Raw genomic sequence first — 23669 nt, 5'->3', positions numbered from 1 at the left:
TTTCTTTGCATTTCTGTCACCGGTAGCATGAGCGAGTTGAGTGATAGTCGCTCAGCCCTGTACAACTCTGCAACCCCATGGACTGTAGCCTGCCAGGCTCCTCTGATCATGGGATTCTCCAGGCAAGAATACTGGAGTAGGTTGCCATTTCCTCCTCCAGGGCACAGATACCACAGAGTAACACAAACCAGGCTACTTCAAAAAACATGACTTTGCTATTTGATAGTTCTGGAGGTCAGAGGTTTAAAGTCAAGGTGTTAGCAGGACTGTGTTTCTTCTGGAGGCTTCAGAAGAATCCATCTTCTTGCCTTTCCAGTTTCCAGTGCCTGGCCTATACCCCTTAGCTCATGGCCACTTCCTTCATCCTGAGAGACAAAAACGGTGCATCTCTCTTTGATCTTAGCTGGGAAAGATTTTTTGCTTTTAGGGACTCACGTGATTTGCTTGGATCAACTTATATAATCCAGGATAATCTTCTATCTCCAGGTCCATAACCCTGAGCACATCTACAAGCCATTTGCTCTCTCAGTTCACATGTTTGTAGGTTCCAGGTATTAGACTATAGGAATCCCTGAGAGGTCATTATTCTGTCTGCCACATACATATAAGCAGGGCCTGAGAAAATTGAAAATGAAAAGGGCAGGTACTGTTTGACCCTGTAGAAGTGAAAGGAAGGAAAGCAGGGGGAGATGGAGGAAAATATGAGGCTGGACAAGATGGATGGACACATCTGTTAGAGCTAAAATGGGCCAAAGCAGGGCTGGATCCATGTTCTGTAGGCCTGGAGGTTAAGTACATTTTTGAAGCCCTCTAAGAAAGAGGATAAATAAATGTTAATGAAACTTGCTAAGGTCCGTTCCAGGGCCTTGGAACAGGCTGCTGCATGTGAAGTTTCTGGGAGCTTAAGTTTCATGAGCATTACAGCAAAGTCACCTCTGAGCCAGGGATGGTGGCAGGCACTCTGCAGATGACATCTTAACTTACACTCTGCATCACTGGAAAATCTGATAAGTGACGCAGCAGGAACCCAGAACCAGGCTGTGTGTGTTGGCAGCACACCCATCACGTCCTGCTACCCACCTAAGAATGGAGCAGAGATCTCTAACCCCCCACCAAGCTCCACTGCTCAGGCATGTTCACACCAAGTCATCGTTTTTTTTGTTTTGTTTTGTTTTTTCCTAAATTTTGCAATTATCTTGAAACACATACTCAAGCAACATTCCCTGTTGCAGAGGTGGGGAATGAGATAGAGGCCCAGAGCTCAGCTGTGAAGTGGGAAGATGAAACTCCAACAAGGAATTCAAGGCCAAAGCCCCTGGGAGCCCACAGGAAGCCTGGATGTCAGTAGAACCTCGGCAGTCCAGACCTTTCCCACTGGCCTTTTCTTATTACCATGCAGTCTTTTCTCGAATATTCCTCCTTTTATTTCCATCTCTTCCTATTCATCAGACTACCCCTGATTACTTGGTATTTATATATTCCCAGTTTGAAGCAGGGATATTTTGTTAGGCCTGATACATTATTAAGAGTTAAAAACAAACATCACTAACTCCAAAGCTGAACTTTACCTATTGCCACATTTTACCCCAATTCTGACTTTTACTTCTTACTTTGAACCTCAACCTGGCTTCTAAAAACAGGATTATGCTCTAGAATCAGATGGAAGGAAAACATGGGATGAGGTTTACAGATAGAGTTTTCAAAAATTTTAATCATTTATTTATTATTTAGCCCAATGTATCCAAAATGGTATCATTTCAACAAGTAATATATGTAATGATTGAGATATTTTACTTTTTTGGGTGCTGAGTCTTACAAATCTGGTGTGTATTTTATGCTTCTAACACACCTTGATTAGAGCTAGGCATATTTCAAGTGTCCAGTCTTGATCTGTGGAGAAGGCAATGGCAACCCACTCCAGTACTCTTGCCCAGAAAATCCCACAGACGGAGGAGCCTGGTGGGCTGCTGTCTATGGGGTCGCACAGAGTCGGACACGACTGAAGCGACTTAGCAGCAGTCTTGATCTGTGACTAGTGACTGCTAGATGGAACAGCACTGATATAAAGATTTGGCAGATTCAGGCTTGGGGTGTGTGTGTGTTTGTCAGGATATAAGGAATGCCTGGTTGCCTCTTTTGGGTGATGTCGACAGCCATTTATGATCAGTTTAGATGTATTAATTCACTAGGGCTTGCAAAGTGGTGATATTTCATCCTTCGACTTTCATTTATTATCTACAATACTGCTCTAAAGACATACGCCCCAACCTCGACCTGAAATAACAGTTCACATAGGAAAAGAGCAGGATAAATAGTATTTGATCTCTGTCCTTTATTTACCATTTTGAAAAAGCAGATGCAGTTTTTGTAGCTCTCCTTAGAGTGTGGGGCGCATGTGAGGGCTGGGCTGGAGGTGAGGGTGAGAAGCCAGGTGGGAGTGGGGGTGATGGGAGGCTCCGGAATGATGGGGGTGGGGGCAGAATGGAAGGGAGAGAGGGTCTGTTTAGTGTGGGGTGAGGGGTGTGGAATAGCTCCAAGAGGACTATTCCATAATTATCAGCATTAAAGATGAGAAAAATGCTGTACATTCACCGCGGTTGAGCAGACCAGGTATTTTCTTTATCCGAACCCGGGAAGGAAGGATCTCATTATCTTCCACTTGCAAGTCCACAACGAGAAGGAAGGAAGCAAAGGGCATTGCGTTTCAGGCTCCCCTGGGGAGACAGTTCTGCATTTTCACTGAGGGAGAGGGCTAGAGACTGGGGCTTTGAGTCGAGGATGGCATAGCTGTAGCTTCAGATCAAAAGGTCGGTTTGTGAGCTAGGGAAAAGTTGGTAACCGGGGATATCCACGAGAGCCGGAGACCCAGGCCCTAGTGCACACCGTGCCCTTATCAGAGACCTCGGTGGGGTATGGAGAAAACTGGACACCAAGACCCGCGGTCTTTAACCAAGGCTCTGTGACTGGGCCTGTGGTCAGTGGGAGGGCCCCACGAGGAGATGGAGGTTCAAGATGGCAGAGAATTCAGGGGCAGCAGCCACCCCATGGAATAGGAGGTGGAGGCTAACGGTAGTGGTACGAACCTTGGATTAACAATTTAAGGCCCTGATCCCTTTTTCCAGATAACTTCTAAGTGCTAGAATTTCTGTTTTCCACAGTTGTTAAGAGCACAGATTCTAGAACAAAAACTCCTCGGTTCAGTATCAGCTTCTCTGTTTACCCTGTAGGCTTAGCCTGAAAACCTCTTGTGCCCCCATATCTAGCAAAACAGACAAAAATAATAGGACTTACTTCACAAGGTGATTCTGATGCTAAGTGAGTTTATAGAGATAATACAGTGTAGTGCCTGAAACTTAGCAAGTGCTACGAGTTTATCATATTTCATTAATTATGATACAATAATAATATTAATATTATCACTTCATAACCTTAGGGAGATGAAAGTGTCACTAAACATAACAGACATTGATGTATCTTTTTGACATATTGAAGCTAGGTTTAATTTAACTTGGAAAACAATGTAATTAGCTTTTGTCTCTGGCAATTGTGGATTAAATTCAAGGCACTACAGCACATTATCTGGCTACAAAGTATCATTTATATAGTTTGCTCCCACATCAGAACTGCAGAATTAAAACTGCTCCTTCAGAATGCTCTGATCTGTGCACCAAAATATCTCAGGGGCCATCACTGGAGTCTGGGGAAGGGGAACATCCTGATGATCCAAAAATGTCTTTAGAAAAAGAATATTGTGTGTGTTGGAGTGGGGGTGCGGTAAGACTGAGGGTGGAGCGAAAGTGGGGAGACATCATGTACAAAAAGATAGAAGGAGTGAGTCTGAAATGTACAGAAATTTGGGAAAAAATTGTCGGATTCTAAGAATGGTTTCATGCCCAGGAAATTGCAGTGTGAGGGGGTGGAAGAAGAGCTCTAGGATTTCCATCGTGGGGTTGACAAGTAGAAGCGTTTACTGCAAAATCACTACTTAGGAAGTGGCTCTTGTGGAGCCTAGCCTCACAGCTGACTTTTACAAGGTCTTTGGAGAATTCCATTTTTGACACTAGTTTTTAATAATATCTGGATGAAAGGGTAAAGGACCAAGACAATGCCACCAGGGGGTACTAACAGTGGTATTTAAAAAGGACAGAAAGAAGGTCTTAACAAATGGAGGCAGAGGGCTCTGATTCACAGAGATGAATCCCCTATCCACCCCGCCCTGGGTTCTGCAGGAAGACAGGAGAGTGATGGGGCCTTGGCATGCACACAGAATGAACCCCGTTTCCCCTGCCCTTCCTTCTGCAGCCTCACCTTCCCTCAGCTGGAGCTATAGCAGCTTAGAGCTGAGTGTCTATACACAGTCTCAGTTTGCGCGTATCTATTACTTGGAATCAGTAAACGATGATAGATCCAGTGTGGGGGTGAGCTTAGGCATGGTTGTTTGTTGTTGTTTAGTCACTAAGTCCTGTCTGATTCTTTGTGACACTATGTGCTGTAGCCCACCAAGCTTCCCTGTCTGTGGGATTTCCCAAGCAAGAATACTGGAGTGGGTTGCCATTTCCTTCCCCCAGGAGATCTTCCTGACCCAAGGATCGAACCCACATCTCCTGCACTGGCAGGCAGACTCTTTACCACTGAGCCATCAGGGAAGCCAGCCGTAGGCATTACTCGTACACCGGTGCCTGGTGGTTGAGTCCATAGGGTTGGGAAGCTGCCCAGTGTCCCTGTTTGATACTCTAGTCTTTTATCACAGTTAGTCGTTTGTAGGGATGTTAACTCCTTACCAGCCCTTGCCAGTGTTCTCTGTCAATAATTGTCCCAGTATTCTTGGGACAACATCGGTAAGCCAATCTTCTTGACTATTGTCTTCAGTTCTGCTGGGAATACAATACCCATCTGGAGCCAAAGGACACTGCCTAGTGATCTCATGCATTTGCTTATAGAAACCTGCCAAGTCCTCAAAGGGATACTTCTCCAACCACTGACTTGACTGACATAGTTGTAGGAGGCTCTGTCCCACTGAATGGCCCTACCCCTAGGACTCGGGTTGGCCACTTCTGTACCTGCCCCACTCTCTCCTTCATGTGGGACTCTTGCTTGTTATCAGCGCCCTGGATTTGAAAAACTTGACCTTCATTTGCTTTCTGGTCTCTCTGAAATCTAGGATGCAAATGTACTTTATTTTCCTCCATGCTCCTCGGTCAATGGATTCTAAGACCACTGTCTCCCCCTTCCTCCTAGGAAAGAATGCAGTATCCAGTGAGTGTATGCTGACTGCATGAATGAATGAACATTGAATGAATGAACGAATATTGAATGAATAGATTAGGGGAGTTAATGGAAAATCAATTTGATCAATAGCCCAAAGAAGAAGGTGAAGTAAGATATACTAAAAACATTAAAAAACAAAAGCTAAACAAAATTCCATGATTTTAATTCCTTCCAGACTTTGAATTGAGTGCATGCTGCAGCTTCCTTATTAAATCAAACCCTTAGAATTATGGGGAAAAATATACAGCAATGATTTTTAAACCTCTGTAGCACTTTCCAGGGAACAGAAAGTACTCACAGCCAAAACAACAGCCTACAAAGAATGGCATCCAGTGACCCAAGTCCCTTTACTCTTTCCTGAAATTTATGGTCTGAAATTCACTGTACCCTTTCTGAGAACTTGCTATTTCTCCCATACCCCACACTTCTGTGGGTGGGTAAGAACTTGCAAAAAATGCAGTGAACTGTGAGAGGATACTCAGAGAATTTTTGCCTACCCTATGGAAAATATTGAGCTATAAGACGAAAGGGGTTGTAAATCACAGGGAAGAAGTGTCCTTGAGCATTTCAGGTTGGTGAAAAGAGGAGGAGCAAGGGTCCTGGGGCAGGAGGGAGCATGACGGTTGGTCTTAGTACAGAGAATGAGGAAAGGGCTAGAAAAGTACCCATAGGCTTGTTCTTGTAGGACCTGTTAACCTCTGCCAATGGGTGAATTTTAAGCAAGGAGGAGGACTGGCAGATATTTCCATGGTTAGCTGGGCATGTAAAAACTCACTCTCTGCTGTTTAGCAATGGATTGGCCATGGTACTCTGCAATTACAGAGAAGGATGATCATCTAGGCCAGAAATAAGTGATCTTAGTGAGTGCGGCGAGGCAGAGATAGAAATACACTGGAGGGTAGTCAGAAGGTAGAACGGACAAGATGGTGGAAGGAGGGAAAAGTGTGTTCAGAGATTGTGGAGATGAGGTTGTCAGAGAAGACGGAGAGAGGAAGCCAGAGGGGGAGGCAGGGTGAGATCTCAGAGTACCTTGCTTGCCATGCTAAGACGTTTGAACTTTATCCTGTAGGCAACAGGGAGCCATTTAAAGGTTTAGACCAGAAAGTAATTTGCATATTGGAAAGGTCACTCTGACAGGGTACGGAGGATAGAGAGCGAGAACACAGAGCCAGGGAGACCTGCTAGCAGAGTCTTATAATTGTCTGAGTGTGGAATGACAAGTGTCTAAATTATGGCAGGAGTGAGGAGATGGAGACAAGAGACTGAGAGCAGAAGTGTTAAAAAGATGGAGTTGTGTTGACTGGCGAGAAGATTAAACACGATGGTGACACCATAAAACTCGATGGGGAGCCTGGAGAAGAGGGCCAAAGAGAAAAAGTTCATTTGTTCAAAAAGTTATGGACAAGACACTGTGCTAGGCACTAGGAATATGTGTTGAATAAGGAAAATACTTCTTTCCCTCTGGACCTCATAGTCTAGTGGAAGAGACAGAGATTGGACAAGCAAATGCATGTATTAATCATGAGTTGCAAGAAATTCTGTGAAAGAAAGCAACTATACAGTCCTTGGAATTCTCCAGGCCAGAATAATGGAGTGGGTAGCCTTTCCCTTCTCCAGGGCCTCTTCCCAACTCAGGGATCAAACCCAGGTCTCCCACATTGCAGGCAGATTCTTTACCAGCTGAGCCACAAGGGAAGCCTAAGAATCCTGGAATGGGTGAAGTGAAGTGAAGTGAAGTCGCTCAGTCGTGTCCGATTCTTTGCGACCCCATGGACAGTAGCCTACCAGGCTCCTCCATCCATGGGATTTTCCAGGCAAGAATACTGGAGTGGGCTGCCATTTCCTTCTCCAGGGGATCTTCCCAACCCAGGGATCGAACATGGGTCTCCTGCATTGCAGACAGGCGCTTTACTGTCTGAGCCTCCAGGGAAGCCCCAGGCTACTGGAATGGGTAGCCTATCCCTTCTCCAGGGGATCTTCCTGACCCAGGAATTGAACCTGGGGTCTCCAGCATTGCAGGTGGATTCTTCACCAACTGAGTTATCAGAGAAGCCCAAAGAAAGCAACAGGTACTATAATAAAGGACGACAGGGAGTAGGAGTAAGTGGCCTATTTTAGACAAAGTGGCTGGAGAAAGCTCTCTGAGAAGGTAATATTTAAGTTAATACCTGAAGAATGTGAAATATTCAGGGAAAGGTAGAGAGAACAGCAAATATGAAGGCATGTAAGCTGGAAAGTGCTTGGCTGGTTTGAGAAACAAGAAGGCCCTGTGCCTGCAGAGGATTGAATGAAGGGTGGGGAAGGAGTGATGGGATGGGTGGGCGGGCAAGAGTTAGATCACTCAAGAGGGTGAAGGCCACGGATTTTGTAGATTGTGTATTTTGCTTTCAGTGCTGCTAGATGCTGGACTTCCCCAATGGCTTCAGGGTAAAGAATCCGCCTGCAGTACAGAGATGATGGTTCAGTTCCTGGGTGGGGAAGATCCCCTGGAGAAGGAAATGGCAACCCACTCCAATATTCTTGCCTGGGAAACCCCACAGACAGAGGAGGACAGAGGAGCCTGGAAGGCTGCAGTCCACAGGGCTGCAAAGAGTTGGACATGACTGAAGCTACTGAGCATGCATGAATGCACTACTAGATGTCATTAAACTGAATTAAATCGCAAAGTCGTATGAACTGATTTAGATTTTAAATTGATCGCTCTGCTTACTCAGTGGAGAATGGAATTAAGCAGGACAAGGGAAGAACAGATTTTATTGCAATAGTGAGAGATTTTGGAGCTTGGCTTAGGGTGGTGACTACGGAGCCGGAGAAAAGAACATGACTTAACAGAGATCTAAATGTTATAACTGAAGGATCTTGGGATGAATAAAGGGATGGACAGACATGGAGGAGAGGGGGAAATCAAGGATGAGAACATGAGAGTCTGGGTTGAGCAACTAAGTGACTGTAATCCTTCTAACTGAAAGGAAAAAGACAAGGGAAAGAACACTTGAAAGCTAAAAATCTGTATATCTAATGTGATATTTTCATTGGAAGGGGTAGCATGGGAATCAAACATACATAGCTTAGATAAGGGAACTTGATTAGAAAACATGAGTTAATTGTGAACTAATATTTGTTAAGTAGGTGAAGTAATAAATCAATGAATCATTGGGCAATAGTTATTGAAATTCCTGAAAACAGAGACTGTTGCTCAGGGAATGGTTATCAGGTTTTTTACTATCTGTGAAAAAAAAAAAAAAAATAGAGCTATAGAGAGCAGTACTAGACTCACAATATGGGATGTGTTTATTGCTGAAGGATTAAAATGTTGCTGAGAATAAAGGGGGATCTGAGTTTGGGTTCTCAGCAAATATGCAGTAAATGTGAATATTATATTGATAATTATAATCTGAACCAATTTTCACCAGTTTTCATCTTTTGGGCTATTCCTTCTTTCCTTCTTTATCACAGAAAACTTTCCCTTACAGACTTGATGCCTTCCTGTTACAGGGCAAGAGATCAGGGCCTGGGCTAGGTATTCTATGCTGTTGCTGCTAAGTTGCTTCAGTGGTGTCCGACTCTGTGCAACCCCATGGACTGTAGCCCACCAGGCTCCTCTGTCCATGGGATTCTCCAGGCAAGAATACTGGAGTGGGTTGCCATTTCCTTCTCCAGGGGATCTTCCCGACCCAAGGATTGAACCCAGGTCTCCCTCATTGCAGGCAGACACTTTAACCTCTGAGCCACCAGGGAATCTAAGCCATATTCAAAGAACTTCTGCTATCAGAAGTCCAGTTCATCTAGCAAGTTTTAGGAAAGGTTTGAATATCCTTTCAGTGTTCAGGCTGTCTGTTAGTAGCCATTTGGCAAACATCAAAGCAGGAAGCAACCCAGTGGTTCAGGCAACGTGCTTATTTTCACTTATACTGTGTTTTGTTAGGCAACATAAATAGGAAAATATTATGCATAATTGCAAGACAAGCCTTTTAGTATCATTGTCACTTATGTGACTGGCTTCAATTAATAGTTTTGTGGCAAAATGCTCAACAGGCATTTGAGTTTAAGACCCCTGATAAAACTTAACTGGCTTCATAAACTCAGATTAGATATTGGGGAATGAGATCTGAGGAAACCTGAGTTTAGAAGTTGGGAATTCAGTAGAGCAGAGTCACTGGAAACCCGGTATTTGCTTTCTGGGTTTGAAGCTGTACCAGGGGATCTGGGACACCGGAGTTTGAGTAGGACCACCTGCAGCTGAATGTGATCTTGATCTACCTATGTACTCTTCGTATGTCCCTTGTCAAAGTCAAGGTGAGTTACAGTGTCTAGGCTGGATACGGGTAAAGATGGAGAGGTTAACAGTTGTGTAGGGGTCAGCAACCGGGTTATCCAGAAGCAGACATCAAGACAGTGGTTGGGATGCAAGGGGTTTATTTGAGAGTAACACCTGTGAAAGAAAAGAAGGACACAGGTTGGAGCAGAGGGAAAAGTCAAACTGCCATGTAGATTTGACTAAGACTTGGCCAACCCAGCAGAGAGCTCTGGAGTGAGTATTGTGCATCAGTGTGTAACACACTGGACCCAGATGGTCATATCTTTATTTTCTGACCTTGTCCAGTCACTGGATTCAGGCTGCCCTGGGAGGAGGGGCTGGAACTGGAGCAAGGCAGCGTGCTGCAGTGGCAGCAGACCCTGGAGAAGACTACAGCTGAAAGCTCTCTGCTGACTGTGCTCCCTGCAGCTGGACAGCAAGTCTTTCCTTAGAGAGGGATCTGGAACACCTTCACGTTCATACAAAACATCAAAGAGGGAGATATTTCAATTATTGAAGCTTTAGCGTGCTCTCAGAGGTGGGCTTCCCTGATGGCTTGTGGTAAAGAATCTGCCTGCAATGCAACAGCTGCAGGAGATCTGGGTTTGATCCCTGGGTCAGGAAGATCCCCTACAGGAGTGCATGGCAAGCCACTCCAGTATTTTTACCTGGGGAATCCCATGCACAGAGGAACCTGATAGATTCTTACAGTCCACAGGGTCAGACAAGACTGAAGCGAGTTTATTCATTCATAAAATGGGGTGTTGTGAAAATTGCTTTTACAATTGTATTTGAAAAACTGCTGCTTTGTACTTGGTCCCATTAGAGAAACAATAAGTTCAGATTTTGAGATCACTTTGCAGCCAGTGTCATCCAATGTCAAAATTGGTTCCAATGCAAAGTCTAGTATTAACCTACTCAAATTCATACTCAAATACCACAAAGCACTTCTCCCATTGTGGAGAAAGAGTACATTTAAACAAGAATTAGGGTTTTGAGCTTCTCAGTGCTCTTAAAGTTCCTGGGTACGTGGAGGAGATAGAGAGAGGAGGGATGAGGGCTTTGCTTTGGTAGGTGAGCAAAATTCTTACCGAGAGAATGACTTGATAGTCAGAGAAGACAGCCTTCACAGCTCTGAGTGCTGTAGGAAGTGATAGGGTCTCCAAGTTAACGCACATTTTGAGCTTATTCTTCTAGATGGCTCAATGTCTGCTTTCTCCACCTGAGGCAAAAATTCATGATTGGAGTCTCATAAAATCCATCTGTCTCTTTCCTGTTTTCTTTTTACTCTTTGTTAATTTCTTCTCATGGACCTTATAGTTTGTATGGGGAAAGTCTGTGTGGGGAGAAGTTACCAGGCACAAAGTTTCAAGTTGCTCGTGGTTGTGGTAAGTTAGCCCCACAGCACCCATTGGCCTTGTTGTCATTCAGATCTGGGGCTGGATTAGCTTTGCCACTGCTTCAACCCCTGTTGATTCAGCCTGATCCTTCTGCCAGGATGGGTATCTGGCATGAGCATAGAGTTGGTAAAATGAGCTGAGTGGGATCGCGTGAGTATGCTAATGGGGACGATGGGAGGGGATGATTACAAGGCATGTGGGTGTTGTGTAATTGGAAACATTGTTGGAGGAATAGTCATTGGGATTTTTGTACAGATGGATGGGTAGAAGATGGTTTTTGAAAATCGTAGACACTTCCAAACTCTTGTTAACATAATCTTTTTTTTTTTTTTTCCATCCTTCAAGTACAGGGCACATGATGACAATTATTTCTACTCTGCAGCTGTTGCAGAGAAATGATTGATATGAGTGACACCTGAACAATGATTTTTACTTCAAATTTTTCCTAGTAAACATATTCTGAGCACTTACGGGCAAACTTTTAAAGTTGAAAAAAAGCTATTTTTTTTTTTTTTTGAGTTTAAAAATATCGGTAGGTTAGAAAGGACACAAACTTAAATGCAAGAAGACTACAGGAGCCAAGACTACAGTAAGCCAAATGATTTCTTTGGATATTATTGTTACTCGTTTGTTTTGTATAAATTCAATATTTATCCAATATTTTATAAAGACAAAAGTTAAAAAAAATAGGAAATTATATTTTTCTACAAATAAGTATGGTGTTAAAGAAGACAGCAAAAAGAAATGGCTCAGTGTTTGGACTAAAGTCAACAGTCTCTTCTGTGCATACCATAGTAAGAGGATGACAGGAAAAGCTCAGGTTTGAGTTACTAGTCTCCCTCAATTATGGTCTTAACTCTTCCCTTGAGGCTCAATAGGAAGACTCACGAGTGGAAGTAAAGACAGTGGACTTGGTTTCTTGCCCAGTTTATGCTCTTACTCAGTGTGCAAAGCACACTGCTTCCTTGGCCTCCCATCTGTAAAACAGAAGGGTTGGGCTGTGGAAGTGCTAGTCGCTCAGCCGTGTCTGACTCTTTGCAACCCCATGCAGCCTTCCAGGCCCTTCTGTCCAGGGAATTTCCCAGCAAGAATACTGGAGTGGGTTGCCATTTCCTTCTCCAGGGGATCTTCCCAGCCCAGGGATCGAACCCAGGATCTCCTGCTCTGCAAGCAGATTCTTTACTGTCTGAGCCACCAGGGAAGCAGCCAGGAATCATACATTTCTTTCAGAGCTGCCATTTTTGAATCTACAATGCACGGTGCATCTTTGGAGATGTTTTGTGGAGACACCAACCTAGAGGGAAGAGAAAGGGTTTTGGAGCAGTGAAAAAAGAACTCAGAACCTTACTCTGTGTTTCACTTGCTGAATAATTAGTCTCTGGCTCTCAGATCCTCAAGTCCCTCATTCTGAAAATGGAGAAAAGCACAACTCCTTGAGAGTTGTTCATGAAATGTTACATATAAAGCAGCTGGCACAGTGTCTGGTACATGAGAGCTATGCCAAAAAAGAGGCTGTTCTATGCTTTAATATTCCCGCAAATCCTCCACGGAGTCCAAATCACATAGCCATCTTTCTCTCTCCCTCTCTCTCCTCCTTCTCATTCTAGATTTTCATGCTTTCAAACCCTCTCCTCTTCTACTTTAAAAATGTGCTTCTCCAATTTTTCTCATAAGGTACCTTATTTCTGTGGAAGCTGAAAATCATATATATTGGCTAAGGGAGTCATCCTTCTCAGACATTATGGCAAGTTGAGATAGACAAGAAGAAAGGCAGGAAGAATAATAGCTTGGTAAAAGACTGTTAAGATCTTTGGAAAGTAACAATAACCCAAAGAAATATTGAAATTCCAGATACTAGCATACTAGTGGTGGGAATTTGAAGGCAAAAGGGGTCTCCCTTCCCTCCTTCAAAACATATGGCATAGGCCATCCCCCATTCTGCTTTTGCATTGCATGGTCTTCCTCCACCCCACTGGAGATCAGCCAAGAACAGAAAAACAGAGGGTCGAAATTCTAGAAGGTACATAAAGAGAAGGTACTGTGTCCAGGGCAATTTAATTGAGAATAGTTCAACAACACGGATCTCATTCGGAACAACTCAGACTCCCAGTACTAAGACCTCAGGTCAACAGGGTGATATCTCTGCAAGGGCACCTAGAGGTTTTGGGTGAGCCCTTCTGCCACTGGCTTGGTAGCCAATAAATGGGTTTATCCGAGCCCTTTTTCTGCAATACTCCATCCCCCCCCCCACCGCCTACAACCCTGCCATTGGATTTCTGAATGTACTCCCTGGTCAGCATTCTATTTCCCTCCTGAATTTCTTGAGGCAATCCTCCCCTGACCTCTCTATCTGGTTCTTTATAACCTCCTTCCTAGACAATCTTCACAGGTTTGTTTTTACCTGAGGCCACAGAATGACATCCTTATGCCAGGGATCTATCTCTGAGCTGCTTCCCAGCTAATTTCAGTTATGTGCATTTACCTAGATTCTTGTCGTGTTTACTGTTCCACAGATTTGACCTTCTCTCTTGGTTCATACCAGTCTAAACCAAGCCTAAGTCTGATAAACTCTCTTTAGTTGATACACAGTAAACTATTAGTTACATCAGGTACAAAAGAAAGTTTTTCAATGTCTCGGAAGAGCTTTCTGTTGTGATGGAGAAGGCATGGACTCGGAAGTCTAGGTTTCAATCCTAACCCTGGTATATATAAAGAATATGATTGGTATTCTTTCACTTAAACAGGTGCATGTAAGCTTCACCATTTCCTTATCTGTACTGTGTATTTTACTTTTGTTAGTTTAATGTTTCCTCACTGAAGGCTATCAAGGCTGAGTATTTTTAATATTTATTCCTAAGTACCATCATCTATCCAGTGATAATCTTTGTTCAAACTTCTCTTGCCTATGCTGTCTCAAACTGTGAGATCAGCTTCTCATGAGGCGGTAATTGTACCTGGTGCTTAAAATGTAAGTCATTCTATACAAAGCCCATTTCAAGTTCAGAAACTTCATGATCGGAATGCTTTCTCATTGAAGTTAAATGAACACTATGGAAGTATTTCTCTCCCTGTGAATCTTGAGCTTATGTTGGAGGGTGGGGGAAGTACAACATATGTGGAGAAGTGTTCTTTCTCTTAAATAGAAAAATTTGTCAGCAACCTGAAAAGCATGACCTCTCACCCCTCACTCACACAGGTTAAACAATTTCAGGATTTTCCATAACAAGTTTGGCTCATGTATCGCACAATGTCAAGATCCCGAGGTCCACTGATCACTTTCTTTTACATCATCATCAATCATTTTATGTTTTAATGCATTCTCTGATGAAATAAGTGATTACTTGGCTCAATATTTCTTTTGACTTATATAAACATTTCATTACTTGCTCTTAGTCTGTGGGTTTAGCAATTTAGTTTGTGTGTTTGTATGTGGGATGATTCTTGGCGTAGATTGATTAAGGGATAATTCTATACTTTGTATTAAGAATATATAATAAAGAACCTAGTGTTTGGAGTTCAAACCCTATATTTGTACTTTACCAGTTGTGTAACTTGGAGCAAGTAGAAAACTCTTCTGGTCAATCTTTGTCATCTGTAATTTACAGATATGGATATCTGACTCAGAGATTTCTTGTTGGGATTGAATGAGCTAATGCATACAAAATTCCTGGTGCAGGGTCTACCACATTTTCAATAAACCTGATACTTTTCTTATTTCTTAATAATTTGTGCATTTTGAGTGCATTTTAGTTGGTCTATTCAAATTGTGTTGTCCCCAAATTCACTTCAGAGGAGGTTGCTGCTCTCAAAACAAGCAGAAGACTAATTACACCATGGAACCATCGTCTGCTAAGGTGTAGGGGTCCTTCCAGGAAGACCAAACCATATTGGCTAATCTGGAGTCTTCTGGATAATTAACCACATGTAATGTACACATTGTTTTTTCATGCCATTCACTTGCATAACCTTTAAATCTGAGAACAGACTGTATTCCCTAGGTGAATAATAAAACAGACTTTATTCTAAAATAGTTTTTCTTGTTTTTAAAGTAGGTTACTCTTATTTTAAAGGGCTCCCCAGGTGGTGCAATGGTAAAGAATACACCTGCTAACGCAGGAGATGCAAGAGATGTGGGTTGGATTCCTGGGTCTGGAAAATCCCCTGGAGTAGGAAATGGCAACCTGCTTCAGCTTTCTTGTCTGGAGAATCCCATGGACAGAGGAACCTGGCAGGCTAGAGTCCACGGGGTTGCAAAGAGTCAGACATAACTGAGCATGCATGCAATGAATTCTTATTTTAAAAACATAATCATAATTTATTGTAAGTACCCTTTTAGACTTATTTAGATATAGATATGTCCCATATATCATGCCTGCACATATATTAAAAGAGAAAAGATTACACAATAAATTGGTTAAGGTGTTCTTAAAACATTTTATACTTGAATCTGAGTCTTGTAAATCACTCTCTGTCTCAAATCTCTGTCATCTGGTTTTTTTCTCACACAATATTGGCTTCTGGGCTTTCAAGTATATTGGTGAATAAACATTTCCTGAAAGAAGCTCAACTCTTGCCCTTGGAATTTTCCTTCAAGCCACTGACACTCACTGAAAATTTTGGTGGTCATTCGCAAGCAATAATAAGTATGTCCATTGGCTACTTGGTTTCCCCAAACATCTGACTTCAGAGATGTTTAAATGTGAGAAAAGCACAACAATTGTATCTTAGAGTCAATAAAATGCTGTGAGGATCAACAAAGATATGTTGAGTTAATGAAAGGTTGATGATGCTTCTGATTTGAAGTCCACACTGCAGATTAACTTATAGAATACTAGAATCAGGGTGCTGATTGATTACATTTATAGCTTCCTAAATGTCAACATTCAGAAAACTAAGATCATGGCATCTGGTCCCATCACTTCATGGCAAATAGATGGGGAAACAGTGGTAACAGTGGCTGACTTTATTTTTCTGGGCTCCAAAATCACTGCAGATGGTGATTGCAGCCATGAAATTAAAAGACACTTACTCCTTGGAAGGAAAGTTATGACCAACCTAGATAGCATATTTAAAAGCAGAGACATTACTTTGCCAACAAAGGTCCGTTTAGTCAAGGCTATGGTTTTTCCAGTAGTCATGTATGGATGTAAGAGTTGGACAGTGAAGAAAGCTGAGTGCTGAAAAATTGATTTTTGAACTGTGGTGTTGGAGAAGACTCTTGAGAGTCCCTTGGACTGCAAGGAGATCCAACCAGTCCATTCTAAAGGAGATCAGTGTTAGGTGTTCATTGGAAGGACTGATGTTGAAGCTGAAACTCCAATACTTTGGCCACATGATGTGAAGAACTGACTCATTTGAAAAGACCCTGATGCTGGGAAAGATTGCGGTCAGAAGGAGAAGGGGACGATGGAGGATGAGATGGCTGGATGGCATCACTGACACAATGCACATGGGTTTGGGTGGACTCCGGGAGTTAGTGATGGACAGGGAGGCCTGGCGTGCTGTGGTTCATGGGGTTGCAAAGAGTCAGACACTACTGAGCAGCTGAACTGAACTGAACTGAAGTGTCAGATACCTTAATGATGGGAAGGCTTGTGAATAGCTTGGGATTTTGCTTCTTTGAAGAAATATAAACAGACTCCAGCCTCTTCTTAGGCAGCCCCCAGCAGCAGGAGACTCTTCTAATAAGAGATTATGTGCTTTGATTCCTGGTTTCTAGAAATCTTTACTGAAACATATTTAATAGATGGTTTTCAGAGTAAAAGGCCCTAGAGTGTGTGGAAGATATTTATCAATGAATCTGAATCTTCTACTGAGGATTTTTTGACATATGAAAATACTATATAAAAGAAATCAATTGAGAGCTGCCAATGTTCACTTGCTTTGGAGATTGGACTACTTGGACTGACCCCTCTAGGATAGCTGGCATCACGGAGGTTAGCAAACAGAAACCTCCTTCAGATTTTTCTAACAAATGTAGTGGTGCCGAGGTGGGCACCTCATGAAATGCGTATTCTTGCACATTCCTCTTTTTACATCACTCACAAAGACACTTAGTCTGTTATACTTGTTTTTTTAAAAATTAATTAATTTATTTTAATTGGAGGCCACTTAGTTTGTACTAACTGCATCTTGCCACACATGCAGCCCACCAAGAGGGACTGGGTTTGTCAAAATTCATTCAGGTAGACTAATGCAAACCAGGATGGTGATTTTAGTAATGAAAAGAGGAAATATTCAGTGCTGAAGCTGACCGCCACTAGGGAAACCAAGAGAAGGTCAGCTTGGCTCCAGTTGAAATGAGTACTACTAATAATGATGATAGTGAAGACGACAGGGTGGTCTGCTATTTGCCAGGCATGATGCTAATTGTTGTCCATTATTAATTCACTTATTCTTCATAACAATTTTGGGGGGATTGTTGTGGCTGACGATCACACCAAGCTCTCTCACAAATTCAATCTACTAATGAAAACTCAATTCTATAAAACAGATGGCTTTTTGATCCACTCTTTAAAAACATTTAAAATCAATAAATCAGCAACACTTAATGACACTGGACAAAATATTTTCTTGTGATGTCTTAAAAATCTTAAACTTGAATGAACTATTTTTGTGTTTGCAAATTCTATCCTTGTCTTGTCTACCTGCATCCATATTTGAAATTAGGAGGTTCACATTCTCATTTTTTTCCCCACTTAATTTCATATTGTCAGCATGTTTTCATGTGTCTTGGTTTCAATGAACATTTTAAACCGAAAGTCCCCGAATGCTTTCTTATGGTAAACAGTGAGTTGGTCTCTAGTTCTTGCTGTTGCAGATGTCAATTGCATTTGTTTCCAGACTCTGGAATCCCAGGGGCATATTTTTCAAAGGTCTATCCTGACAGGAATTCCTGAGAAGTGAGATCTGACCCTCTGTGTCCCACCCTGGCCTGGGAGCCTCTTGCCATAAATAGTACCAACTCTAGTGAAACAGGGGGTCCTGAAGGGAAAACCTGAAAGTTATGTTTAGTTTTAGTCTTCAAAGTGGTGACTTATCAAAGACTTGTACTGGTTGTGCTTGAGAAGACGGTGCCTGATACACGTTCAAATATTTCTTGCCCAAACTTTTGATTGTTTTCTGAATTATTATTGAGCATTTTCACCAAGAACACCGAGTGGTGAAATTTCAAGTCCCACAGCCCATTGCATCTATAATTATAAATAAATGGTCTCAATTCTGCTCCTCCTAGAGCACTGGTTTTATGAATTAATCAGCACAACCATCCATCCCTGACTCCTCTGTGTCTTTTTCCTGGAGAAACTACTGGACTTAACTCTCCTGGGAAGGGCATTGGTCTCCATGGAGACAAACCCACCCTTTCTACATCCTTTGAGACCCCGTCTTATGACCTTGGCTTCCCTGATAGCTCAGTTGGTAAAGAATCTGCCTGCAATGCAGAAAACTCGGGTTTGATTCCTAGGTCAGGAGGATCCACTGCAGAAGGGATAGGCTACCCACTCCAGTATTCTTGGGCTTCCCGTGTGGCTCGGCTGGTTGAGAATCTGCCTGCAGTGCGGGAGACTCAGGTTCGATCCTTGGGTCGGGAAGATCCCCTGGAGAAGGGAATGGCTACCCATTCCAGTATTCTGTCCTGAAGAATTCCATGGACTGGATAGTCTGTAGGGGTCACAAAGAGTTGGACATGACTGAACTGAGCAACTTTCACTTTTCTTATGACCTAGCAAATAGCCTGAACAGAAAGGGAGCTTTCCTGCAGCTTAGTTGGCCCCTTCCCTGAAACTCTCTCCATCAAATAACAAATGCTAAGCCATCTCAACCATTAACAGCTCCTGGCAAAATTCCATCTTTTGTTGGTGCAATTTTGAGCATGCTTCACTCTGTTAGTAGAGTTCTTTACCCCATAATGACTCTCAAAGATAGTGTAAGATCAGAGGTAACATTATTTTGCTTCGATGAATCTCTTTTCTTTCTTGCTTCCTTTCCTTTCTTTCTTTCTTAAATAAAACACTGGAGTCATATTACATATTTTAGTAGTTAAAATTGGAGGGAAGGAGCCACTCTGGGGCATTGACTTAAGGACAAACAACTGAGGAAACAAAGGGAAAACCCACTTTTCTTAGAAATGCATGTGAGAAAGATTTTCCATGACAGTTTACTAAGGTCCTGTGGTCTGTTTCTAGATGACTGGAATGATGAAGGGAAAAGGTCATATTGATTGAAAAGATGCTATTTGTCTGTTGCTAAATTTCTTTTTGCTCCCTCTATCCCAGTGCATCTGGATGGCATCATCGACTCAATGGATATACATCTGAGCAAACTCTGGGAGTTAGTGAAAGACAGGGAAGCCTGGTGTGCTGCAGGCCATGGGTTCACAGTGTCAGACATGACTCAACAACAACAATCCCAATGCATCTAGCTCTTTTGGCTGAAATAGTCTTCCTAAAACTGAGGTCATTGAATTACTTCTTTAACAAACAGTTACTAGGATTCCTTATTGCCTTTGATTCAAGCTTGAATTCTTCATTCCAACATTCACAAACTTACACAGATGGCTCCTGGCTTACCCTCTGAGTCTTACACATATTTCTTCCTCGGAGTAGCACGCTCAGTCCCACCACTTACTGCTTATAAAAGCCCAAGAGCTATCAGGCATTTATCCCAACTACAAAGACCACTTTAACCTTAGCAAATGCTCCTCTTCCATTGTACAACCACTAGCAGGACTAAGTTACAGTATGCCAACTGGATCTTGGTTCTTATGTGCACCTTCTGGTCATTTAGTGATGGCATGTACTTACACATAACACAAATACGGGCAAACCCCAAGTGATTAACATCATTATCAGCTGCTTTGTTCAACCAGGACATCACAACATCTGTGTGGGAAATTCTAGTCAGTAATGATTTCAGTCCTTTGGCTAATTGTGAAACTCTCTAGTTCACAGTAAATTGAACCTCAATCCCATGGTATGTTTTTGACTTAACACTGAGCCCCAAAATCCCCAGGTCTTAACCATACCTCTTCTACAAACAGTTGCACACCTGTGATTCGGATGGAAGCACCTGAGAACTGAAGACAGAGAGATGATGAAAACAGAGGAAATGATGGCAAGGTTAACATGTGAGTGAACTACAGCATGCTCACTCTGTAAGACCTATTTCCAAAGCCTGGGCACTTATTTTAGAAACTGTGAAAGATTTTCTAGAGATTTACTGCAAGAAATCGGTCCTGAGGCAGAGAGGGTTCTGAAACGCTTTCTATCATGCCTTATGTAACTCAGGGAAAAAAATATTATTCCCTTGAATTGGGGGTGAGACAAGAGATGGATTTGTACAGTGACTAACTGCCTAAATACTTCAAGCATTGCTGCCTTCCCCTGTCTTTGAAGAACAGGAAATAATAAATCAGAAGATTAGGGATTTACTTCCACTTCAAGGTGCCAATAGCCAAGCAAGTTAGCTGGCTCCATGCCTGAGGTTTTTCGTGTGTGAGGTGGAGTCAGAGGGAGGGAGGCCCCAGAAACTCATGCAGTATTGAGGGCTCTGAAGTCTGGTGATATAAAATAAAAGGGATACTCTTCACTGAAGTCACTTATTTTCTGAAGGTCAGTGGAATGGTGAGAAAAGTAGAAAATTAGAGCCTCTTGTCTTCAGGTCTGTTAGGTGAGTCCCCCTTGAAATCAGAAAAACATGTTTTCTAGATTACCTGGGTGTCTGGGGAGGCATCTCCTGCACTAACCTGGATATTATCACAACAGGCAGTAATGTGAGGACAGTCAGGAAGGGCTCCTTGGGGTGTTCTCTGGTATGGAATTCCAACAGCGCTTGCATTCCATTATGTATGTAAGTGAAATTCCATATTTCCTTCATTGGAAATCCATCTCCTATTCTCATTCCCCACCTGCAGCCTCTTGCTGGGGCTGTCATTGGATTCTGAGCTATAATATTTGCCCCTCTGAAGACAAAACCAATCTGCTGAGCACTGATGAATGACTAAGGCTGTTAGGAACAAGTGGACAAGAAGATAAGAAGCCCCACTAAGTGAAGTGCTCTTACCAAGCTCTCAGAGGTTCAACAGAAAGGAATCTTTCTGACTCTATAAGCCAGGGTCCACCCTGTCCCCCAGGAGCCATTAACCCACCCTGTCCTATTCCGGCAGTCAAATATTTGTGGGGGCAGGGGTGTGGGCAGGATTATGTAAGTGAATAAGGCAATCACCCTTCCTCTGGAGACAGGAAAGCCTGGTGTGGTCGTTAAGTTGCAAGTCCTGACTTTGTTGATTGCCAATCTCGAGTCAAGGTTCTGTGGTCCAAAATGCCCATCTATTCCATCCTTGAGTGCTTTCATGGAGCTGCTGGCACCTCATTTTTCTTGGAATTCATGAGCCCTTTCCTAACTCAGGGATGGATCCCGTCCTGACTCCCATTTGCCTACTCAGCTGCTGTTCTCGCGTTCCCCACAAGAGCCTTTCAATCTCTGTATTTCACAATCAGTCTCCCTAAGCCCAGCTGGATTTTCCTCTCCCGTGGATGGGACTTGGCCCATTGCCATTTCTCTTCTGACTTTGCACATCTGCTCTGTCTTAACCCACTTGTAGATCTGGGCAAGAGAGGCTGCCTCTGACAGTTCCTGCCCAGGACCCACAAGAGCAAGGCTAGACACTTGACCTTCCCATTTGGAGAGCAGTGGTTGGAAGTTCAAGCTGGAAAATCCAATCTCTTAAGCCAAATGCACCACTTACTGCCTTATGAGCTTTGGAAAGTCTTCTAACAAGTGCTCTGAACCAGCACTGCCCAACGCCAGACTGGAGCCTGAAGGCAAAGGGAAAAATCATCAATACTGACCCTGTCTTTATTTAAAATTTTGAGATTTTGCTCATCGTTATTTTTTTTTACATTACTTCTGGCTTTTAAAAATCTTGATTACTGATTTTTTTTTTTGGAGGGGGGAGCTCTCCCTTAATTTACACTCAAGGCAAGTGCCTCGCTCACCTCACCTGGTTAGGGTTCAAGCAATGTCTTGAATCTCAGTTTCTTTATTTATAAATCTTAATAGTGTTGACCTATTTTTAAAATATTTTTTCAAGTAATTGCATTTTTTTTAAAGCAATGAATGTAAATTGTGTGCACAAAGTGTGAGCAAAATGCTTGACTAATGGTAAGTGCTCAAAAAAGAAAAAAGTGATTACAATTATCATATATTACCTTGTTTTATTATTATTTGTTAATATGTTCTAGTTCCTTACAAATGTTACTCAAGTCCTGTAAATTCCTTGAGGCAAGGATCTGGGTTGCTGTCTTTGTATTTTTCTGTAGCAGTGTAGTGTTTTGCATATAATATAAAAATTTCTCCATCAAAGCTGTTGCCTTATTAATTAGGGAATTGGAAAAGATTAGACCAAAGATCCATTCCTTCCACCAGTCCCTGGAAATCTGTCTATGATTCCTTCAACATCATCGAGCTGAAAACAACTTACCTGTAATCTGCATAATATCCTTGTTACCTGTTTTATAACTTTTCTTCACATAAGACCTACTTTCAATAGTTACTATTTTTTCTCCCTGACACTCTGGTTCATCATCACCACACGTATAGGAGATGACCTGTACATCTGGGAAAGAGCTCCAGCTCCAAGATTCTTCACCCACTGTGCTGGCAGCATTCCACAAGCTCGTCTTGGGAAACCAGAATTGATTACTCTGGAGGGAAAACTCCAACTCGACACCAGCTGGCAGCCAGACCCTGCCCTAGAGCCCTTGAATTAGTCTCCAGCAACATCCTCGGCAGGGATAGTATAAGAGTGAATGGGGTTGACATTATCTTAACATCTAAAATGCTACTATGAGCCTGTTTTTTCTTAAATACAATCAAGACTGCGTTAATAAAGTCCCAGAGTGGTGAATTTTCCACTGGCTACCCTTGAGCCTCCCTAGTGGCTCAGCGGTAAAGAATCTGCCTGCCAGTGTAGAAGATGCAGCTTGTTACATGGACTGGGAAGAGCCCCTGGAGAAGGAGATGGCAACCCACTCCAGTATTTGCCTGAAAAATCCCATGGGCAGAGGAGCCTGGTGGGCTACAGTCCAAGGGGGTCACAAAAGAGTTGGACATGACTTAGTGACTAAACAACAACCCTTGGGAATCCCAGCCGTACTTTTTTTTTTTTTGGTATATTTGAACAGGCAGTGTATTTTTTCATCCATCAGCTCTTGAACAAATAAGCCAGGTAATAAAGAAACAATCCAGGGATGCAGCAGCATTGGGCTAGTAGCAGAAAGGAAAGAGGAGACCAGCTTTGAGGGATGGTGAGGTGGAGGTGAACATCGGTATCCTGGGATATATGGATGCTCTAATTCTGAGAGCTGAGTTGACTGTTAGCTGTTGGGTCCATTAAGGCTGTCATTCTAACTTTCAGGAATTGAAAAGGAAAACAAAAATGTTGATTATCTTTCCAAACTCTTCAAATGAAAATGAGTAAGAATTTAAAAACATGAATGTGATTTCCCTTCCAAGAAGTGCTTCCCGGATGCCAAAAACATATGTTGGTGCTTTGCTTGAATAAAATTCTTGAGAGTTTTTCTGCTATCTATCTGTGCACTACATTCATCCATATGAACCCATGCCTAGCTATCCCAACATACATCAGATCATGAGAAGCTAAGATCTCACCCAGCATGTGGCGATAACAGCAGGAAATGAAG

This window comes from Bubalus kerabau, chromosome 13 (assembly GCF_029407905.1).
Source record: "Bubalus kerabau isolate K-KA32 ecotype Philippines breed swamp buffalo chromosome 13, PCC_UOA_SB_1v2, whole genome shotgun sequence".
In the NCBI taxonomy this organism is placed as follows: Eukaryota; Metazoa; Chordata; class Mammalia; order Artiodactyla; family Bovidae; genus Bubalus; species Bubalus kerabau.
Note: the sequence above shows the minus strand (reverse complement) of the source record.